This window comes from Ambystoma mexicanum, chromosome 4q (genome assembly GCF_040938575.1).
Source record: "Ambystoma mexicanum isolate Mex_15411 chromosome 4q, UKY_AmexF1_1, whole genome shotgun sequence".
NCBI lineage: Eukaryota > Metazoa > Chordata > Amphibia > Caudata > Ambystomatidae > Ambystoma > Ambystoma mexicanum.
Genome location: NC_090928.1, coordinates 471949391 through 471967097, shown reverse-complemented (window position 1 = coordinate 471967097; position 17707 = coordinate 471949391).

The window sequence follows — 17707 nt, the reverse complement described above, 5'->3', positions numbered from 1 at the left end:
ATTAATAAATAAATAATTAATCTGCCACTCTGCGCAGGTCTTAAATATGTAAGTTAACTTTAAGAAGAGAAAGAGAGACTCTCTTCTCTTCTTCTCTCTGTGGTGGGGGGGGGGCAGCGCCCCCCACCCAATGTAAGCAGCTGCCACTGGAATGTAGGCCTTGATAGAGCGGATGATGTGATCACTAAATCTGAAGTATTGTCAAAGATTCCCTTAGTCTCAAGTTTATCCGATACCAGAGCAGAGAAATCTTCAGGCAATATATTTTTCACATCCCAGCAAGTTATCTTGCTTCTGGGATTGCTGTTCATCTTGAGCGAAGCGGAGGGTAATGTGAGCTCAGAGTTCACAAATAAATGATCCGACCACAGACAGGGATGAGAATAAGTATTGATATATTGAATGTTATGGGCCAAAATCCAGTCTAGGGTCCATCCACCCAGATGTGTAGGGGTTTTGACCGGCTAGGAAAACCCAGGGACTCCCAAAGCCAACAACAATTAACCCGTCATAGCATCAATGGGATCGCAAGCCCACAGGTTAAAATCGCTCAATAATATGACTAGGGGATTGTGTTTTATAAGACTATTGAGCATGGTAAGTAGTTGTTCTTCAAACAGCGGTAGAGTCTGAGGGGGTCTACGAACTAAGAGCACAGTAATAGACATGTTACTATTAATGGTTGTGTTTCTATGCCGGCTGTGGATATCCCACAAAGCTGAAACTCACCATAGTCCTCATCAAGGCATGGGAGGTTACGATGAGTCCTTTTGTTTTTGTCGATGACCTTTTGGTGGTGACAGGTGCAGTGACAGAAGTAGGTATCAGGTTTCTGAATTTCTTGGTTGGCCAGCGTTCGTCTCCTCAGTGCTGCAGCATGGACAACAGGATGGGTTCTGGCAATTTGGACTTCAGCATTGGGTTTCTCTGTGGGCTACCACCAAATTTGAGCCCTCCGGACTCATTCTTTGATTTGGAATGGTGGGAAACCCACTGGCAGGCACTTCACTGCAAGCGGTCACAATGGATTTCCTTACTCATGGAAAAGTGGACAGATGCTATGTCTGCAGTGCCACTTGAAGATTTCTTCATTTGGTTGGAACTTGTCAAGCTCCAGGCATCGTGCAGCACTATGTCAGGGTGTTTTGCTTCATCTTGGCCACGTAGGGAGACCTCGTGTTTATGCCCCCCGGATCCTTGTAAAATCAGTTATTGGACTCAGGTAGGCGAAGAATTATAAATAATACGTTGATAATGATTATAATATAAATGGCTTGTTATAGGCCTTTTATTCACTCATAACATACATGAAGAATAAAATAAACACATAATCAGTTATATAAAAGCATAGCAAAAGCGCATTACCATTAGGATGGATGCAGAAGACACCGCCATCGTGGCCACCACAACACTGCTCAGTCCCACAGCAGGTAGGCATACAGATCACTTGTACTAACAGGGTCTGGAGCAGAGCGTCCTCCCTCTCAGCGAGACTGCACCACCAAATCCAAATTCTAACTGCTTTCCAACAGCAAAAACCTCATCCCTTTATGGGGCTACTTTCGATCCCCCCCCATGGGTTATCAGACTGACCTCGGCCGAAGAGCAGACAATAAGCATGAGGAGCAAAGAGTGGAATATTTCAGCTAGAAGCAAAAAAACTCCAACTTCTCTCCTTCCTTTCGTTCCCAGTACCCCATATCACTGCACCTGCAGAGCGCTCCAACTTCCTTTCTGGCTTGTCCTTCAGCGGACAATACAACAACTATTCTCAACAGTTACATCAATATGTGACTAGGGACGTCATTTCACCAAAATGTCAGGGGTAGCAGAAGTGACATCACAATGCCACGCCCCAGCTTGTCATCACAGGACGTGATGTCATTTGAGCCTGCCTCCATGTGACATCACAGGAAGTGGCATCATAAAGCGTTATCCCTCAGTACACCAAGAAAAATATGGTTACGATATCTGTGTATTGTGACATTACATACAAGAATGGATAATCATATGTAGCAGTGTGTCAAGGCCCATGTTGCCATGGGAAGTGTATGAACCCGAATTCCCCTCTTTATGTGGATCCACCCTGAAATTTCTACAGGACTAGAGAGCGAAATCACATTCTGGGGGACAGGGGTGGATAGGTGGATATAGGGAAAGGTTAAAGCCAGGATAAAAGGGGATAGGGAGAATATTTCACTAGAGAACATGTATTCTAGTCGATGGAATCCACATTCTTCAATGATTTTGGCACTTACCCCATTTTCTTCTGATTCGACAAGTCACCTTCAGCATTGTGTTGTACTGTTTGCAGTTGTTTCATGGACTTCATTACACCTGCAAAAAATAGCCAGGTGTCTCCGATTTTCATCTCCTTCAGAACCTAGAGCTAAATTTAAAATGGGTTTGATTAGTGCATTAGCAAACACTGCTACCTGATCAGCTTCCCGTATCTCTTCAAAGTGCTTGCATAACTCAAAGAGAAGGCCTGGGAAATGACAAAGTTATATATATGCTCAGGGGCACATGAGAGTGTCTGATGCCCTCTCATGATGATAACATCAACAACAAGGACTATACAGATATAAAACATAGCCCAACCTGACCCACGCAGTGTTTTAAGTGCAGCCTCCATGTGCGGTGCACCAGTGTCTTTGAAAGCCGCCAGAGCACAGGGGCCATGTTCTATCCAGGAGCAGCACCACCAAGCTCTGCGAAAACCTTACTGTGTAGGATGTCTGCAGACCTGTCTCTGCGAGGTGTCCAGCACTGCAGAACTTTCTGTACAGGTCTGGTATGGACGATGAACAACCTGCCGATGAAGCTCTCTCAACCTTGTGGTGGCCCGCGCTGCATAACCACACACATTCAAACACATGAGCAGAACACATGGTTTAATAATCCACAGGAGCTGAAGGTTTTGGATCCAAATACGGTATGTTTCTGAGACCGAACACCACTCAAGTTTTCGGGGTATCAGACCCTGAATGAGTGGGGCTTGAAATGTCTGTTGGCCTCCTGCTGTGATTAGCTCACCCAGGCCCGTCTCCGACTCAGAGCAAAGGAGTTGGGCAATAGTCTTCAGGAAAGGACAAAAAGGTGATTCTCCAGCCAAGGTGAGAGTGCAATTTTGTTAAAGCTGTGCTTTCAGGGTTCCCTTCTGCAGGGCTCAGCCCCCAAAGCTCAGTGTTTGCCACAGAGTATAACACTTTCATGAATAAAACAATAATGACAACGAGCAAAAACTCTGCAACTATAAAATTTACATTGAAGACGGGAATTTCGAACGTGCCACAAAACATACATGGGGAGTGGGTGTCAACAGTCTGTAAAGGTGTATGGGAGGCAACACCCCCTAAAAGGGAAAGAGAAGGATAGAAAAAATGCACATTTGACTAATAACCCCCAGCCGTATTATCCTGTAATGAAGATGATGAATATATTATATATATATATACGGTAGTGGCCGTGTAGTTATGGTTAAGTTGCTGTTTCCATAGGAAGAGCACTTTTGGACGGCTGGACTAATCCTCACCAAACTTTGCGCACGGCTACAGATCAAACCGCTGGACCATTTTCACCAAATTTGCGGCAGGAGCAGCGGTTAGGTCCCGAAAGCGTGCTTTTGTAAATTTGGTGAAAATCCGTCCAGTAGTTTTGTTTTAAACGATCAAAAAGTAGATCTAAAAAAATTAGTGATATCTATGTCCCCTCCAATGACACACTTCCCTGTTCACTCCGCGGGCAGGACACCGATTGGGTAATCGGGCACGTCATGTCCGCGGACGCTCGTTGGATGGTGAAGAGTGTGAACTGCATAAAATTTTTCCGATGTGCCCGCCATCTTTGATTCGTGTTTTGGTGTTCGCAGACATCGCTGCAAAAACATATATAAAAACACAACATTTCACTTGTTAAACTTATTAAATACTGTCTGGGGAGGTGAGGGTTGATGAGGATGTGACGGGATGTGGCAGCAAGAAGCAAAAAGTGTGTTTTTTTGCCACAAAAGTCATACGGTATATTTGGAGGTAGGGTGGGCAACTGTCCCATAATTTGCAGGATTGTCCCGCAATTGGTGCCTGTGTTCCGCAGTTTGCAGAGTGGCTCTCCGGGACGCGGGTTGTTCCGACTTGCTCTGTTCGAGCACAATTTGTGATCTAACAGAATAAGTTTGGAGTCACAATTAGTCATGCTGAGGTTTGGGGCCGAGCAGGGAGGGGGTCATATACATACATTTCCCGCGAATGGGAATAACAGTGGCTGGCAAGTGGCAGCTATTCTGTAAATAACATTCCTATTGCATTGCATTGCAACCACAGCTACTGACCTGACAGGCTTGCAGGCCGGTCATGTCAGTAGCTTCGGGTGCAATGCATTGATTCTGCCAGGTGAATGACGCTGTGACGTCATCACCACCTTTTGTTCCGCAAAGGGATGTGAGAAAGTTGGCCACCCTATTTGGAGGTATTCCTCAATATATTGTGCATAAAATACCGATTCAGGAGTAATGTATCTGTGTTACAATGTATTTAAAATAATATTGGAGTCAGATTGGCGCCCCCTAGAGTTTGGCATCTGAGGCAGCCACCTGCAGTGTTTGATGGAAACAGCGGCCGTGCACGTGTATGACATTACGAGTTCTCATGGGTGCGTTGAGCCGTGTTGTTGCAAAGTGAGAATGTATTTAGATTCTGAGTGAAGGTCACCAGCTTTGATTTTTTGGTTGCGAGCTAAGGCAGCCCACGCTTGGGACAGAAAGTAGAAGGGTCGATTGTTTTTTGACCTTGAGAGAAAGGGATTTTTTAGTTTAGTGAAAAGTCAGTGAGAGGAGGTTTGTAATAATGAACATTTGATAAGGTTATGCATTCCAAAAGTGTGTAAGGATCATGAAAATTCAGTTCATGAAGATTCTTTGACGCAAGCGTATTGAGCATTACGGACTGATTTACGCGAAGAGAATGGAGACAGTGAATATTATGTAAGTTTGCTTTTGACGACTGTATACCGGAACGAGCTTTAACCCATTATTATCTGAAGATTAATTTCAGCAACGTAACTCAAGTACTATTTTTCTGTGTGGTTGTCTTTTTTATGTGGTTATGGGGAGCGCAGAATGTAGGTGTATGTCGACTATAACTAGATTCGCCCAGGTTCAATGTTAATATTTCTTTAAAATGTCATGTATGACCATATGGAATTGTGTATCAGTTTCTAGGTTATTTTTGTCTTTTATTAGATTGTTTGATGTGTGTGCTAATCTTTAGTTTAAACTCTATGTCGGATTAAGAAATTAATACATATATTGTAATAAAGGTCGGGTATTGATACATATTTTCTGTTATGTTTTAAAAATAGCAACATCGTGCCTTACTGCGATTGCCATTCATTCCAGATGCCAACTGATGGTTTCTTTATTCGCCAGGTGCACATAGTCATCAACGGCTGGATCACTGTGACTGTTTTGTGGGACGATCGCCCAGGGCCCATGTGTCTGTACGCTGCACTAGCGATTAGGAGTAACATAACATCTTATATGGTGGTCTAGGTGTAAGTTGATGCAGACACCCTGGGATTCACTGTGGGACCCAAGTGGTTCCTTCATCAAAAACAAACACTTTGTGTATGGAAAAAGAGAAACGTGTGCCTCACAATTAACATTTTCGATCACAAGCAAAGAAACAAATTTGCAATTTCATTGAATATGGGAACAGTCGGATGTTCTCTGAGAGTTTATTGTGAAATAAAAGTACTTTACAAATTGTATACTGTTATTGTTTTCTTTCAAAGACCGGTTTAATAATTTGAACTGTGACGTGGTATGTTGTTAGTCAATGTGTGTTGATTTTTGGGTTCTGCGTCACATCACGTAGGTGATTATGGGCGCATTTGGCTACGCTGAAGTGGAACGTCACCGAGAAAGGTGTTCATTATCACTAGGGTTGGTTATGTGAGGGTCAGGGGCAGGGCATTGTAGGGGAGGGTAGGTCAATAGGACCCCCCCTCGCTCTGCATGTCCCACCTTGGTGAAGACTCATGACTCGTTGGTAGCCCACCGGCCCCCGGGCCCAGGCGGCAGAGCGGCTGCAGACCGACACGTGAGGCTGCACCACCACGTTATGTGGCAGAGCACAGACGCCATCTTGTATTAAGCCAACTCCATCTTGCTAGAAATGTTCAGATCTAACCCAGGCAGAGCCAACGTGCACACTGAAAGCTGCAGATTGACCCCCACTCGACCGCGCTCACAGAGGCCCACATTTCCCCCACCTCCCACTGCATGGTAGATCCGCTGAGGACTCGTTTGCACAAGCCACCAGACACGAACAAACAACAGAATAAAACACTGTAGCTGTTAACCTTCCGCAGTACATCATTGCCCCAGCCATGAACGGGAACATTAGGAAGTAACTGAAACCAGCCCAAAACCTGCAGGCCCTGACCCTGTACCAAGCCCCCAACGTTAGACGGCGTGGCGCCTCACACCCATACCTACCCCGAAAACTCTTGCAATGTGTAGAAACCATTTATGTAATGTATGTCCTGTTGATTAACGTTCGATGCTAATGTGAAGGAGAATGGGTAACGAGTAAAAATACAACCGATATTGTTTATAATGTAGAGATGTACAAAGACTGGCTAGCTGATAACAAGATGTAATAACATGTGTTGCCCGCTTTATACATAAACCTGCCTAACACTACCTCATGTTCGTATGTCAACTATAGATGTGAATTGTTGTGCTAAAGAGTATGGTCCCCAGTTAATATTCCTTCTAATGCAAATGCATACGAGTCCTTTTAGAGACCCCACGTGTTGTTATTCACCCCTCACCCACGGGACAGTATACTGCCATGTGCAAGATGCCACGCACAGAGCTGCAAGGCCATTTCCCCCTCCTCCCGTCCAGGCCCTCCAGAGATAGCTGGTGTTCAAACAGCACAGCCTCGCCTCCCCTCCCGACCCTGCTGGATCCATTTGAAGCATCCGCCTCCCCCATGTCAGAGGCCAGTACAGCCTGACTCCATGATTTATGAGCTACCTGGTCCTAAATCCCACCGTCTCTCAGGCACCAGTCACACGCCCCCCACGTGCCAGTGCTACCTCCGTCGACCCCAAGTTAATGACCCTAAAAAGGGGTTGCGCCCACACGTGTACCAACAGATCGTAATACCATCCCTCACCTAAACTGCCAAGACAGGGTGGTCAAGCGACCCCTCCCATGCCCCTGACTATGCACATGAGACCAGATTGTTTGAACCTAAGGTATCCTCCAAACTGATATATTGAGACACTTCAGATCGCATATCAATGTTCCTGTCGACATATTGATCTAAGGTCAGCGCTTACAAGAGTTGCAAACCAACGGAAAGCATAAAGTGTGACGAATGGGTGGGAATGTGTAGCCAAAAGGGCAAATGTTAGTTTAGTTATCAATCATCGTTACAAGGCATGTCCGGCCCGGCACTCCACCCCGATGAGCCCAGCTGACCTTCCACCCCACGTGGCGCAGCACCAACGTCTGCCAATCCTGGAGAAGCAACTCTATACAATGTATACCACCTAGCCATCACCACCCAATCCCTAAGACTATGTGCCCCCTATGGCTTGTGTCATGCGTGGCGTAGTTCTGTAATAAGTAGCACTGTCTTTGCAATTGTGAGACGGAGCGCTCTCAGAGTTTGCAGAGTCCTTTGCATGCCCTAAATTGACCTATATAAAGCTCTTTTGATCTCACCCTTACTTGGTCCTGGCCTCATTCCCCGTCTGGGGTGTGTCCTTTATTGCCTCTCACTAAGGGGGGTGCGTTTCTGGGGACACTTACATTCAGTGGTGACCCCATAGACGTGATTTTATTTCTTAAACTTTAAAACTGTCCCCTTGGCACGAGACGGCCCCGGTCTCAGTGGAGACGCACGGCGCACCCCCCCATTTGAGCCGCCCACCTACGGCAACTGGTACACAGAGACGTGCGGACGCAGTTAGGGCAACAGGGTACGGGTCCCGTTTGAAAAAACCCTTAGTACCGCTCGCCGGAGCCGGGTGGAGCCATTGAGTGCGAGGCTGCGCCGCTTGGACGGACCAAATCTGGAGAGTCTCGGATCAAGACGGGCACGTGAGTATTAAGTGCGAGTGATACTAAAAGGGGAAAAAATCTGGAGGACAAGGGGAAACAAGTTGGGGACATAGAGGAGACTTTTAACTTCTAATACTTTCTCTTTCTTTGCATATGGCCATTAGGATATAACAGTGAAAACGGGAAACGAGAAGGGGAACCTAACTCTGCAAGTGGGTAGAAGGCGGCGTTACTAGTGCTGGGAATAAGTAAAAATGGTGAAAACATAAATTAAGGGTGTCTGAGTGAAGAGACATGGAAAATACGTTAGGACTAGCTTTTCTTTCTCTTTTTCTTCTCTAATTCCTCTCACCTGGGGTAAAATAAGGTCTTAAAAAAAAAAAAAAAAAATATATATATATATATATATATATATATATATATATATATGGATAGATAAACAAAAGAAGCTGTGTGAGGGTTAGAGGGGGTCACCGTAGAAGGCGAAGTGCAAGGCAGGGAGGCTAAATGCTATATGTGTATGCTGAGGTATGATGAATGTCTGCTGTGTTTTGTGCACATTGTGTGTGTATGATTTTTTGCAATCAATTGACTCTATATTTTAGCACTGTTTTAAGCACTTTTCTAGTGGGTACGGTCAATGTAAGTGTGACCTGGTAAGATTTGACAAACCAGCATCTTTTCATGGGTAAAAGTATGAATTGATTATTAGAACCTGAAAGTAATTGAAGCCCCATGCACACAGTTACCCACGCATAGCGGCAGAAAAGACTGATACAAGAGAATAGAGTAACACCGGTCTAAGCATGGGAGCGGAGACACCCTTAGCGCACATCTGTAAAAGTTTGCCGGGAATTGCAGAAAGAATAACTAAGTACCATGACCAGTGGGTCACAGAGCTTAAGGGGGAGGGTCTCCCCCAGGTTTGGCCACAAGGAGGGTCCTTTGATAAAAGTATTCTAGACATGGTAGCCACCTGCACATTCCTAAAGTACAAAGGAAGACACTTTCATAATAGGAGAGAGATACTAGATCTATGGCTATTGTTCGAGGAAATACCTCCACCAAAGAAAATAGACACCACACTTGATCAACCTGCCTTCACGGCTACCCCATCAGCACGAGTAGAGGGTAGCAAGGAGGACAAGGGAAAAGAGGGAGTGATAGAGGTGACTCGATTGTACCCACTTCTGAATAAGCCCCCACCTGCTGAAGGATACAGTGATCCCACATACGTGCCCACTAGCACCCCCACCCCCACACCAAGGCCAACTGCACCACCACCATATGAGTGCCCCCGATCAAATGGGCAGGTGAGTACCCCCTCAGTAAACATATGTAAGTTGGCAGAAGACTTAGACGCCAGGCTCTTGATAGCCAGAGAAGAGCTGTCAAGGATACAAAGCCTATGTGAACAAGGTGAGCCCAGTACAACAAGGTCAGAACAATTGTCCCGGTCCCACCCCTTAGATAAATCAAATGAGGAAGGGTGGAAGAAAGGGGAGATACTATTCAGAATACAAGAGGAGCCCACCCAGATAGTAGAACTAGGAGCGAACAATATAGGAGAAAGTGTAGAGGGAGGAGAGGTGGAAGGTGATGGGAGAGAAGAGCTGTGGTGTGACATAGAAGAAGACGAGCAGGAAGCTGGGAGATTGGGAATGGCAGCAGGAGGTAGTTTCGTGGAATTAGGGGAAACACCCCTGGGGAGGACAATGGAGCAGGAATGGACAGGGAGATTAAGAAACAGGACGGGAAGGATATCTATGGTGGGGAAGAAAGGAACAAAGGTGAGTATTGGGAAAGGAAGTAAGGGGCGGTTACAACTCCCACTAATACATCGGGGGGACGGGAAGACCAAATTATATACCCTGGGCACAGATGGATAAGGCAAACTTACTAAAATCACTGCCCCCGCTATCAGGTGGAGCTAGCAAGTGGATATACGCCTTCGAGAAACACAGTGCAGGGTTGCCCCTGGCCATAGGAGATGTTAAAAGTTTACTTGTGTCAGCGGTAGGGGACCAATCAGACCGGGTGTGGGCAAAAGCAGGTTTCCCGGGAATAACACTGGATAGTGACAGACATGATGGCGCTGCCTTCAATACAGTGCGCGCGCGTTTGGGACGCATTGAGGGAAACATTTCCAGACACGCCAGATTTACAGTCAGTAATGCAATGCACTATGAACGATGGGGAAGAGGTTATGGATTACATTTTCCGAGTACAGGAGATGTGGAGAGCTGAAATGGGTACACCATATGACCAGTCAACATTGTTATTTTACTTCATAATAAAGAGGGGGGTCCCAAAAGAAGTGCAAAAAGCGCTTGACAAAATAGCAGGGATTAACGCGAAAGGATGGCCAGAGGTACAGAGCATAATAGTGCACCATTGCAAAAGAATCAAGGAAAGAGAGAAGGAGGTGGCACAAAAAAGGCTGGCAGACGAGGCCAAGTTAGTACAAACGAAACTGGTGAAGGTCGCTGCAGCTGTAGCAGCACTCCCACACGATAGAGACACGGAGGAGGAAGAGGGACTGGTAGCGATACAGGGGAGGATGGCTGCAAATTGGGAAGACAACGGGCAAAGACAGTGGAATGGACAGGATGAATACGGAGGACAGCAGTGGCAAGTGTGGCACCCCAGCAACAGGAGAGGTGGGTACAGGGGGCGACAAAGAGGTGGACAGGGATACGGAGGGAATGGTGGTAATGGAGGGCCGGGACCCAAAGGGGGACAAGGAAACTGTTGGAATTGTGGGAGGTGGGGACATTTCTCTCGCAAGTGCAGAAGCAGGCCTAACCTGTTACCAAGATTACCAATGTTACGGGATCCCCATCCGGGGAGCCAATACGGGTTGCCCCGGGACGGGGGAAGAGAACAGCAAGACCAAAGGGGGTAAGAGCAATACAGGGAAAGACCACACAACGTTCAACAACATCCACAGAGCAGTGTGCACCTTCCATACACTCAAAACAACCCCTTTGCCACAACATCCAATGGCGCGCCTGCCCCATATGGAGGGGTAGTGGTAGTTTCAGGTAATGTTTTCAGTCAGGGGGGAACAACCAGGCATCCAGCATAGGACAGCCCACAGAGAACACTCGCGTGTCCAATCCTATCGACAACCTTCAATACAAGCGAGGAACCATTGATAGGAGCAGAGATAGGAAATAAGCAATTCATCTTTATGGTAGATTCGGAGCCGAAAAATCATGCATACGTGAAGGCCGGTTTCCGCTATCTAATCGTAAATTGGAGACGCAGGGGTTCTCTGGGGCAGTGGTCGAAGTTCCTTACACAGAAGATTTGGACGTGACAGTGGGGGGAAAAACAGTAAGAGCACCCCTATTGTATTATGAGCAATCCCCCGTCAACCTGCTGGGACGGGATCTCCTCAGCAAATTGAACATGACTATTTCTTTTACCAAAAGAGGAGGGATTGTTTGCTCAACCCCGGGGATATGTTCCATGCGTGTGATGCTAGTGATATATTCAAGAGCGACATGCCCAGAGGTGCGCAGCATACCCGTGAACCCGGATATGTTCATCCAGGGGTTAAAAACGTTAGCACGGGTGGTCCCAGAGTTGAAAAAACTAGAGTGGAGAGTACCAGCAGAATTTGTCTTCCGCCCAATAGCCCGCCCCGAGATAACGCCAGGGACAGTGATGTCACTGGACATACATGCAGTACAAGAATTCTCAGCCAAAAGAATAGCTGTAATTGCAATGGACATACATGGCTGTGAGTGGCGTACAGTATTATGCATAAATGCCGACATTGCACTCGAAGATTTGTCAGACGAGGAGCTTTTCACAGACTCAGATATTGATGGAGAAATAATCATGGAGATAGCCGTCCATTGTGAAATAATGATACAGCAGAGGCAGGTGCCAGTACAGTTAATGGCAGTAGTGGGCGCCCCCCCTACATGCAGTCGGTGCCCTGGCAGTTGTGGACAACTGGTCCACACGACGTAGGACTACTACGCGGGGCACACCAGTGAAGATCAACCTCAAGCCTGGAGCCATTCTGCCCAGGGTCAAATAATACCCCTTGTTTCGGGAAGCAGAAGAGGGAATAAAAGAAACAATAAATGCCCTACTCGCACAGGAGATAATAGTACCCTCAAACTCCCCGTGTAACACCTTTATTTACCCAATCAAAAAAGCGAACGGAGGGGCCTGGAGGGTGATCCAGGACCTACGCCCACTAAATGACGTCATCCAGAAAGAATTCCCTATGGTCCCGAAACCAGCATCCATTCTATGCAGCATCCCAAAAGACTCTTTTCACTTCACTGTGGTGGATTTGAAAAACGCATTCTTCTCAATACCACTCGCAGAAGAGTGCAGATACCTGATAGCATTCACCCTAGGGGGGAGGTGGTACGAACACTGCAGATTGCCCCAGGGTTATTGCGAAAGTCCCAGCATATTCAACTGAACATTGCACGAAGATCTTGGAAACCTGACAGCCGACAGCACAATAATACAGTATGTGGACGATTTGTTAATTTGCAGTAAAAACGAGGGAGAGTGTAGAAAAGACTCCATTGCCCTTTTGACATTACTAGCCCAAAAGGGGTACAAGGTGGACAAAGAAAAATTGCAATATTGTCAACGTGAGGTGCTGTAGCTAGGGCAATTGATCTCAAAAGATGGCAACAAAATAATCCCAGACAGAGTAGCAGCTATCTCAGCTGTAGGGAGACCAAAGACAGTGAAAGACATGCAAAAATTCCTAGGAATGTGCAACTATTGCCGTGCATGGATATTAGACTATGCTGCATACACACGCCCATTGTTCCAGGCGCTCAAAGAAGCACAGAAGGAAAATACAGAGATACAGTGGGATTCAGAGTCGTGCGACACATTCACATCACTCAAAGAACTCATTTCAAGCGCACCAGTGCTTGCAAACCCAGATTATGAACGCGAGTTCTACCTGTTCTCACACTGCAAGGGGGCACTCATGACAGCAGTCTTAACACAGAAAACATCACTAGGTCACAAGCCTCTGGCATACTACAGTGGGACATTAGATGCAGTAATGCAGGGACATTTCGCGTGCGAACAAGCTCTCGCAGCCGCCACGTTCGCCATTGAGAAAAGTGCCACCATAGTAATAGGGTGCTCACTGACACTGTATGTAGAACATTCATTGTTCGCCATACTAGAACGATCAAAAAGCATGCTAACCACACAGAGAGCCACTGCATATGAGGTAATACTGTCAAGCACCAATATACATGTGGTAAGATGCAAGGTGGTCAACCCCGCAAGATTCATCTCAGAACCATGCACTGTAGAGGATGTACAGGCACATGATTGGGCAACATATCAGGGCGAGGAAAATGGTACAATTGTAGTGAGTGAGAATGCACTGGCAGAAGGAGAGGTATTTTTCATAGACGGGTCAGCTTCCATAAATTCAGAAACTGGAGAAAAACATGTGGGGGTGGTGGTAGTACGAATGGAAGAAGGTGAGTACGAGGTCCTAATACAGCAGCGACTGCAGGCCCATTTCTCAGCACAGGCAGCAGAACTGGTAGCATTAATTGAAGCACTGCGTGCAGCAAAGGGGTGCGCTGTAACAATTTACACAGATTCAGCATACATGGCCACAACAGTACACAGAGGGCTTGCCAGGTGGGGAAGAAGGGGGTTCAACAGGGCGGATGGTTCACCCGTACAACATGCAGAGCTACTAAAGGAACTCATACAAGCGTTGAAAGAACCCACCATGGTAGCAATAGTGAAATGCCAGGCCCACACCAATAATACAGATTTTGTCTCTTTGGGAAACGCGGCAGCAGACGCAGCTGCGAACGAAGCGTCATATCTAAAAAAGGAAAGCACAGGTGAGTTCTTAGTGCGGAGAGAATCGGAGGACGATGTTCCGGACGGGTACAATGCCATGCCAGTGTCTCAAATATTGGAGCTACAGGAAGGGGCAACTGAGGACAAAAAAGAGTTGTGAACAAAAAGAGGGTGCAGCCAGTCCGCAACTGACTTATTATGGCGGCAAGACAACACAGGTAAAGTAGTCATGCCAACTAAATTATTAGAAATAGCATTGCAACAGCTACACTTCCCAGCACACAATGCAAAACAACACATTGCAGCGAGATACAAGAACACCGGTTCATTCCAGGGTTACAGGAACAACTCTCTAAGCTAGCAATGGAATGTACAACGTGCCAGATATACAACTCCAGCATGACTCTAAGAACACTGAGGGGAACGATACCTAAGCCGGTAGGACCGTTCAGAGAGCTGCATATAGATTATGCAGACATGGGTGAAAGATGCAACGGAGCGAGGTACATGATAGTGGTAGTTGCCCCTTTTCACGGTGGGTAGAGGCAGGTCCCTGTGCCCGCTAAGTGCGCTGCAAAGTTTCTAGTGCGGGAAGTAATCCCCCGCTGGGGAATTTGCTACGTAATTCGCTCTGACAATGGCACGCATTTTGTGAACAACCTCTTTAAGGAAGTAACATCAATGCTAGGAATAAAACACAAATTATGCTCGATTTATCACCCGCAAAGTAACGGCATGGTAGAAAAGATAAACGGATTACTAAAAGGAAGACTCTCAAAATTGTGTTTCACCCTTAAGAAAAACTGGGTGCACTGTCTCCCCTTGGCCCTGTTTGAGCTGAGAAATCAGCCCAGCAAAGACTACCATTTGTCGCCCCATGAGATTGTAACAGGGAGACGAATGCACACAGCACACTCACCTCTCCGTAGACATTCAGATGCACACAGAAGCGTACTGTACTTGGAGAGAAATTCAAGGACTACCTGACGAAACTCTCTAAAGCAGTACGAACGATAGCTAGACAACTCGCACCACGATTGTCATGATGCCCGCTCCGGGGAGCCGGTTCAAGCCCTGCGTCCCCGAAAGCGGACATCCAGTCCCCAAGGAAGGACCCAGCAACCCCATATAGGGGCCCTTTGGACAGTGTCCTGGCGCCTATGGTGCCAGGCTCATAAAAGGCATTAGTCCTGGAGCCATAGGCGCCAGGCTCATTATGGGAGTGCTTGGGTGCACTTACCTGATGCAGACCATGCTGCAGGACCCTGGCCTCCTTGAGGCCTGAAAGGAACTACTTTACCTGTGGCACTAATTTACCATCTGGGCGTGGTCGGGGAAGGATACATACCTGATTGGAGGAAAGATACATACCTGGAACTTCTTCCACGGCTATTTAAACCCCACCCGAACAGCCACACGTGCTTTGCGTTGTTCTGCATCTAGCAGCTGGACGCTCACCATGTCTGCTCCTGCATCCTGACTTCTACCATGCCTGCCAGCATCCTGGATCACCTGCAAAGGAAGAGAAGAAGAGAACAGAAGAAGGAAAAGTCCTTACCTGCTAAATCCGCATCCCGGAGACATCTCGTCGACAATCCTGAAAAGGAAAACTTTTATTTAAAAGCTCATCGCGTCGATCGCTGCAGCGCCGCATTCCACTCACCTTTACAGGGCGCCTCCATGTTCAGCAGCGATCATCCGGATTCGCAGTCACGCCCCAGCGCCTAGGGAGAAAAAGACCAGAACAAAAGGTGAGAGAGAGAAGGGAATAAGGAAAGCTAAATCTCCATGTTAAGACTTACCTGTTGATTCATTCCCTCTTCATTTCGGGTCCACGCCGCATCCTGGCATTTCCGGCCCCCGGCCCCTAAGGGAAAAAAAAGACATCAGCGTTAATGAGCGAATGAAAAGACATTACCAAAAAAACGCTCATTAAAGACTTACCTGATTTCTACAAGGATTTCACCTCTCATCTCGGGTCGGTGCCTGTTCCCCAGCATTCCGTACCCCGGTCCCTATGGGGAAAATACACTAGCATTAGTACATTAATGCATGGACACAAGGGGAACCTCTTATCAAAAAACTTACCTGGAAGCCAAGCAAGTTTGGTTCTCACCAATCCGAAAATCCAGTGAAGTAACTGGATACCAACGCGCCCCTGCATCAGAAGCAGGATGGAGAGCTCGTCCTTCCAGACCCTAAGGTGAGACGCTACGAGGAATCGCAGAAGGGTTTCGAGGAGGGTGAGAGGGGAAAGTGGTAGGCCGATTGCATTACCCCGCAGACAGTTAATCCCCTATTTTCACCTACAGAAGGATACTTCTGCGAGCCGGACAAGCCAGATTTGGGGGCCCGGACTAGTCCGTCTTCCGAACCCTGCGCATCACCTTAGAAGAGGTCAGCAGCGCGAAACCAGGCCAGCGCCTCCGTGGGAGTCAGGTGAGCGTAACAGAACGCGAAGCCTTCCTACAAATTCCCACCCAGGCGCTATGGAAAGTTCTGAGACTGATCAGTTGGCCCATTTACTGGGGGAATTACGGGCCGAAGTACATGCCGCTCGTCAAGAGACTAATGACCTCAGGAGGGAATTAATAATATCAATGGAAAGAACTGATGACCTGGCCAGACAGCTTTTGCAAGGTCAAGCTGGGCAAACTCCTCTACCCGGTTCCGGAGGGAATCCCGCTCCTGTGGTTTACAGTAACCCTGTGCAGATTAATCTACCTGGAAACATGCCGCTGGCCCCACCTGAACGCTTTGCTGGGGACCCCAAATGATTTGCCGTATTCATGAATCAGTGTCGTTTGCACTTCCTATGCAGACCTGGGGCCTTCCCTAATGATCAGACCAAGGGAGCCTTTGTATTGTCATATCTCAGCGGCTGCGCTGCCGATTGGTCAGTTCCACTGGTTACTCAAGATGACCCGATTCTCCATGATTTTCAAAGGTTTCAAGCAAGCATGGAAAGGTTATTTGCTCGACACTCTCAGGGGCAGACTCTGGTTGACAAACTTCTATCCCTGCGACAGGGCAATCAGGACCTCCTATCCTATATTGCAACCTTTAATAGACTAATTGTGGAAACGGGATGGCCAGAGGATAAAAGAGTCACATTGTTTTATCGAGGCCTATGCGGAGAACTTAAAGATGTCTTGGCCCAAGTTGTAAATCCGCCCCAAGAATGCACAGAGTATATAGACTTAGTGGTCCAATTGGATCACAGACTTCAAAACAGAAAAGCAGATCGGTCCATGTTTGAGACCCGGGTGTTGGTCAAGACCCATGCTAATCCCAAGGGAGTTGATGTCTCTGAGCCTATGCAAATTGGAGGGGTTAAAGGACCCTTAACTCAAAAGGAACGTGAAAGGAGGCGGCAGTTAAAATTATGTCTTTATTGTGGGAATTCTGGACACTTTCTACGAGATTGCCCGGCAAAACCGCCCCGAAAGGCGGTAGGAGCCGCTGATAAAAACCATGAAGACTCTGTTTCGGGAAACGACTCTGCCCGACAAGTGTAGGGGTCCGCTTGCCGAGCTTGAAAACTAACTCTCAGACCTCGCATTTCATTGTGCCAATGGTTCTCATAGATCCAGAACAGCCTAAGCGGTTGCATGCGATAAAGGCATACATCGATAGTGGGGCTATTGGAAACTATGTGGATCGTGAATTGGTCTCTAGGATTAACCTCCCTCTCCATCCTAAAACCAGCAAAGATGTCATCACCACAGTCGATGGAACTGAAATTGCCTCTTGACCGGTAACACATTCCACTACTGAGGTGACTCTTATTGGTCCTGACGGCCA